Raw genomic sequence first — 6,366 nt, 5'->3', positions numbered from 1 at the left:
GAGATTTAGAGTGAACTGCGGCACTAATAGAGTCACACGAACGTGCACGTTGCGCAGCTGTGCACAGAAGACCAATGGCCAAGGTCAGGATTTTCTTTAAATAATAATACATTCAATTGTCTAGTTTTTTTAGTTTTTTTTACCAAACCCTGTCGTATAGGCTTACCCCCAGAACATGTGGAATATATAACATGTCACATGGGACCATTCTGTGATACTTTTGCTTCTTTAAAAAAAAAGCTTGATGTTGGTCACTCGTTAGCACGCAGGTGCACACAACAAAAATTACGGTGTGGGTGGTCGTCCTCATTGAGTCGCGAGACCCCTTTTAGCGTGCCGGTGTGCACAACATTTTTTTGTTTGCACATGGCTCAATTTTCAAAGATGCGCGTGTAAACCCTCCAGTTCTACTCTTAGAGACGGATTTGAACTGCCGTTTCAGGCATGGGTGTTCGGCGCGCTAACAAGGACTCTAAAGACTGCATCCTCTAGCATCAGTCGCCGCAGTGCTCCTCCTGTGGCCAGAGGAGTGAGGTTTACTCACACAGCTCTTACTAGCTGGCCTCCGTTACACTTACCCTAAACCTCACTCCCATCTGGGTCACGACACCAGATGTAATGAGCGGGATTCGAACCTATCTTTCCGGCATCGGTGGCCAAACATTAGAAAATATAAGTATGGAAAACAGACAATTGTCTTTGTGCTTTCAAATACTTTTTAAAAGTTTGATAAAATAAAACATCAGACTCATAATGTTAAATACATTTCTTATTGATTACCAAAGTTTTATGATACAACATAAAGATAAGAAGAAAAAGAAATGTTTTAATTGATGATACATGTACAGTCAAAGCTTAAATTGTTTTAAAAATACAATAATGAACTTTAAAAAAACATGTGTTTTAATTATGTAAATAATAATAAGGCAGATGAGTTGCATGAAATTAATGCATTTGGAGTATTACTGCTCTCATACCAATAACTTGAGCAACACTAACATTTAAAAGCAGACCACCAAATGCCTGTGTGTTCAAAAAATGTTCATGTTCCCTCACCATCTATAGCTTTCTGGTGTCCTACCATGATATTTCTTACACTTATGGTTTATATTTATTGTCAGGGGCATAGCTAATGTTTTTAACTGCGATGACAGCAATAATGATATTGACGACAACGATTAACCAGATGAGGAGGCCAATAGCAAGACTGAAATGGTTAAGGATGCGAGACATTCTGGAGTTTTTGCTTGCTATTGGTTGGTGTCCAAACATGTTAGCATCCCGAGTCTGTGAAAGTAAATTACAATAATATTACAAATATTGGTTTAAAACCTTTCTTAAATGACATGCATAAAATCACAGGTCAGAATATAAACACAATGATAAAACAAAAAATGCAACTTTAAACTAAGAAGAAAGTAAAAATGTTTTTAAAAGTTAGGCTACTACAACTAGATTAACTGGCTTGGCATTTTCTTAAGTGACATGCATAAAATCAAATCAAAGGTCTTCACAGGTCAGAATATAAACACAATAAGAAAACACAAAATTCTACTCTAAACTAAGAAGAAAATGAGAAGTAACATTTATTATTATATACTTGATTTATAGTAGCTGTAAAAAAATAAATAAAAATAAAATAAAATCACAAAACATATCACAGAGTTTTTAAACATCAGTGATTGGAGTGCATTAGGCTATATTTGCAGTTTTGCAATATTTACACATATACACAACACAATATTTGCAGAAAGTGTCTGAATATTTCTCATTTTCTTCTAGTTTAGAGTAGCATTTTGTGTTTTCTTATTGTGTTTATATTCTGACCTGTGAAGACCATTTTCAGCTCCTCCCCTCCTGCACGCGAAAACACTCGTCCGATCGGTTATATCCAGTCACAGCCGATTTCTAAGGCCACATTTACACATAGCCGGGTATTTAGAGAAACGAATATTTCTCCCCCTCCGTTTTCAAAAATAACATCGTGCACACAATATCGTTTTCAAAAAAAGTTGTCGTTTACATCAACCCGCATGAATACAAAGGGGCGGCAGTGTAAGGAGAAGGATAAAGCCTTGCAAGCCAATCAGAATCCTCAAAATCGACAACGACGAATAGCACGAGCGACTTCCTGTTCCTTTCAAAACAATAGACATGGCGCGAGGTTCGTTCGTGTGGACAGACAGCGAAGCAAATGCAAACAGGCCAAAAGCGTTTTCACAAAAGTAAAAATGAGTACCACTTTAACAGCATCCATGATCAAATAGTAGCCAAACAAACTCATAGACAGTATGGAACAAACTCTAAACATAGGGCGCTCACATGACGTAAGCATTTTCTGGCGCATAATGTGACGTTTGAGAACCTAAAACCCCGTTTCTCCCAGTTGACACGGCAACACATAACCGGCGTTTTCAGAAATCTCCACTTTGGCCGGAGTTTTTAGAAATAATCGTTTTCTGGGATAAAAACGGCGTTTTCGTGTAAATGACAGGCCAAAACGCAGGGAAATATCTGCGTTTTCCCATCGTGTAAACGGGGCCTTACACACCTTACATTTTTATAAAACTGACTAGATTTTTTTTTTTTTTAACTAGCAGTTTATACTATTTTAAATCACGTGGCCTATACTATTAAATTCTGTATTATGATTTTTAAAACACGGAAGCAATATTTTCGGTATAGGCTATAGAGGCTTCCTTTCCATTAACCGCAGCTCAGCATGGCGCTTCTCGTCTGTGTGACTGACTCAAAACTGTTTGTGCTACAAACTAGTGTGCTTATTAGTAGGCTACGTTAATAAATAAAAATAATATGGAAAGAAATACCTGTTTACAACGTCAATCACCATAATAAACTGTTTTTGCACGGCTAAAATAGCCTAACTGGAGAAGATAATTAACACCGAAAGCCTTGAACATTCAAAATTAAAATAGTTAAGTTAAGAATAAGGAGAATACAGGCCTAAAGTATTGGAGTAAACAAGCGATAGCAGTGTGATAGCTAGATGACTTCTGTAATTCAAATTTCCGTAATCCATAGTTTATTATTTTGTTATGTTTTTTACTCAAAAGAGAGAAAGGATCTACTGTAAATTGACAGCAATTCACAAAGTTGTTTTTGAACGATGAACTCATAAAAATAAGAGGTTTTTTTATCTACACCAATGGATCAATGAAGAACCTTTAACATCCATGGATTCTTTCCATTGCACTAAAGGTTCTTTATTGTGAAAAAGTTTCTTTAGATTTTTAAAATGTTCTTCAAACTAATACAAATTTGTTATTCTAAGAACTTTTCACTAAAATGTTCTTTGGGGAACCAAAAGTGGTTCTTCTATGGCATCACTGCGAAAACACAGTTTTGTAACCTTTATTTTTTTAGCGAGTTACTGCAAGCCACAAAACAGCATTTAATGCTATAAATAGACCTAGACGTAAAAAGGTTAACAACATGTTAAAAAAACAATGCTGAAATTTTAAACAGAGGTTCAAACAACGTCACAATATCAATGTTGATTCGAATAGCAAACTCTTTTTGATTTAAATTAAACCTTTATCCATAACATTAAATAGAACTAATCATTAAAAATGCAGGCTGTAAACAATAAAGACTTTCTGAAGATTTAAGTATTCTTTACATATTTAAACTCTGAAATATGAACCTTGGTTGATATTCTAGAACTATGACCTCATTATTTTGACTGTCTCTATTGTCTGTTTCAGTTCCACGTTGATTCCTTTATACTGACATGAATCATGACCCTGTGAAGTCTTGTTTAGCCCTTAATATAAAGTGATTTTAACTGTGCTCTATAAACAATTTCAAAACAATATTTATACCCTATATTATTTTTAAAATAAAGGTTAAATTATTTATTTATATTGAAGAGTAGGCCTATCATTTGTAAATGTGCTAAGCGAGGTGAGACAGGTGTATGAACCAATACTTACTGTGATGGAGTAAACAAGAGCAGCCGATCCCAGAGGTAAGCAGCAGCACAGCAGGGTAAAGATGGAATAGGGCAGGTAATCTGGCTCTGGATTGGTCAGTGGAGTGAAGGACACATTAACTGGAGGCTGCACAGTGACCACAGTCTGCCCTGGATATGGCCCTTGTATGTACTGGATAGATGCTGCCGGAGCTCCATAATGCTGCACAGGACCTGAAGATGCTGCCGGAGCTCCATAATGCTGCACAGGTTGACCTGAAGATGCTGCCGGAGCTCCATAATGCTGCGCAGGTTGACCTGAAGTGCTGGAACTCTCAGAGGGAAGGAATCCAATGGAGTATTGTGGAGGGTCCTGCTGAACTGGAAGTAAAAACTGCCCTACTTCCATTGGAGACTTTTTGGGATCCATGTTTCTCTTTGATATTTTTCCTGCACCCCTGAAGGAATAAGAAAGATCTGTACGTCTGTCTCTGGTGTGTAGTCAGGTGAAGATTGGTCTGTTATGTGTGTCAATTTCCTCTTCTGGTTACTGGTAGCTGGGTTGTGTTGTATACTTGTAGCTGGGTTGTGTAAGGGGAGGGTTGACAAGAATTTCGGCACAGATTTCCTGTTTACTTGAACTTTTCTAGTTTAACTGCAAACATCACTTGGTGGAATCAACATGTAGCTTCATGAGTTCAGGAAAATGAAATACCAGGAGACACATGGAGATGATTTAATGATTCCTGAGCATGTTTTTATAAATTCTTTTTTAAATCTTGTTTCTGGTTCCTCCTGTAAGGTTCCTGCACAGCAAAAACTCCAGTGTTAAATTAACTCTCCTGGGAGTTTATATGGCTCCAGACTCAGTGTTAAAATATGAGTGTTAAATGAACACTCATGAGTGTTAAAGTTAATGAGCTCATTAAGTGATTAATTGAGTGATAATTGAGCATTGATTATTTTAGATTAAGCATTGATCATTGAGATTGATGCACAAGAGACCTGATGTTAACAAGCAGAATCACCAAAGGAGAAAATCTAATTTTTAAGACACCATTATGGTTATCAGTGTTTGCTTTAGTTGGGCTCTTGACCCCTAAACTGTTAACATTAGATTTTGTTTGGCTGTTGTATCTGAGTTATAACTACCAGATGAACAAAGAGAAAGTTGATCAGGTGGTGTTGGTTATGTTTTTACATAATCATAATTTGACCTGAATCACTGAACTCATTTAGAGTCTAATCTCTGACTTAAATGTATATTGTTGATTACAGCATCACTGTGATTCTACAGCATAAGATCTGGAATTTTCTAAATAATCTAAAAGATTTCTTAAAAGTTGTTCTGACAAAAAATCTTTCTTTTAGGCACACACAGACCTCAAGAATCAGTGTATGAATCTCAACAATGGTGACAAACAGAATATTCAATTAGGGAAAGGAAATTACTAAGACAATTCAGATCATAATTTATTCATACCGCAATGCATGATGGGAGCCATGTGTAAGAACTGATTTTCCTGCTAAAACAAAACGCACCCTGCAATAAAGCCATAAAATGCACCCTGGACAGCAGATAGTAAAGACAGAGCACAGAACCTTGTTCTGCCCAAAATGATCTCCTTGTCCCCTTGTTTGACTTCAACTCATCCCCCCCTCTCCCTCCTCAAGTCACTGAAAGTTCATTGAGAATGACTATATAACACATTTGGTGTATCTTGTGAATATGTTGTTTTTCCTTTTCATGTATGGTAGCATTTTAAGTGTCGCAGTGCGATTGGTAAAATGGTCTTAATTTCATTGCAGTCATTGGTTTAATGAGAAAGATTGAGAACTTAGGAGAATCCTGTTTCTAGTGATGTAGTACTCGAGTCCGGTCTCGAGACCGATTTCTGCTTTCTCTGACTCGACTCGGACTTGTTCCTTCAAAGACTCGGTCTTGACTCGGACTCGACCCTTCAAAGACTCGGTCTTGACTCGGACTCGGCATAGGTGGTCTCGTCCCCATCACTACCTGTTTCTCCTCTCTGGCTGATATCTCTTTACGATATCTCCTGAAACCAGGTGCTACCCCCCTTGGGTACATGGATTGGCCCAAACTACTCTAAACAACATTTGTATAACCCCTTTTGTTCTGGTCTGGTACTTAAGGCGAGGTGACAGAGCAGACTTTGGGACTCTTTACCAGGATCATCCCCCACAGTGATGTTTCAGTGTTTTCCTGTTGGAAAGCCCTGACACATTACTGCGTGTCTCTGTCAGGAAAACATTGCTTACTTTTAGAGTCATCTTTGAGTAATGATGTCATATATTTTCTGAATTGGTTTTTAATCATTTACTTCTGTAATTGGCATGATACATTTTTACCTGACAAATAAATGTTACATCTTGATTTATTCTGAAGTTTCAGAAATCATTCATTTTAGTAGAAT

At 37.1% G+C, this 6,366-nt stretch overlaps 1 long non-coding RNA gene across 2 annotated transcripts; it reads right to left on the bottom strand.

The window, feature by feature from the left end:
- Positions 1-806: 806 nt before the first annotated feature.
- LOC309484513 lies at positions 807-4,497 on the bottom strand. 2 transcript variants are annotated; one of them, XR_014200875.1, is made up of 3 exons: positions 4,208-4,461; positions 3,954-4,165; positions 807-1,287 (listed from the first exon to the last, which is right to left on the bottom strand). It is a non-coding gene; the product is annotated as an uncharacterized lncRNA (long non-coding RNA). The 2 variants fall into 2 exon arrangements; XR_014200874.1 differs by having other exon boundaries at positions 3,954-4,497.
- Between the last annotated feature and the right edge of the window lie 1,869 nt (positions 4,498-6,366).

This window comes from Leuciscus leuciscus, assembly GCF_965113295.1.
Source record: "Leuciscus leuciscus genome assembly, chromosome: 20".
Classification (NCBI taxonomy): domain Eukaryota; kingdom Metazoa; phylum Chordata; class Actinopteri; order Cypriniformes; family Leuciscidae; genus Leuciscus; species Leuciscus leuciscus.
The sequence above is the reverse complement of the archived record's forward strand: the minus strand, read 5'-3'. Positions and strand labels throughout refer to the sequence as shown.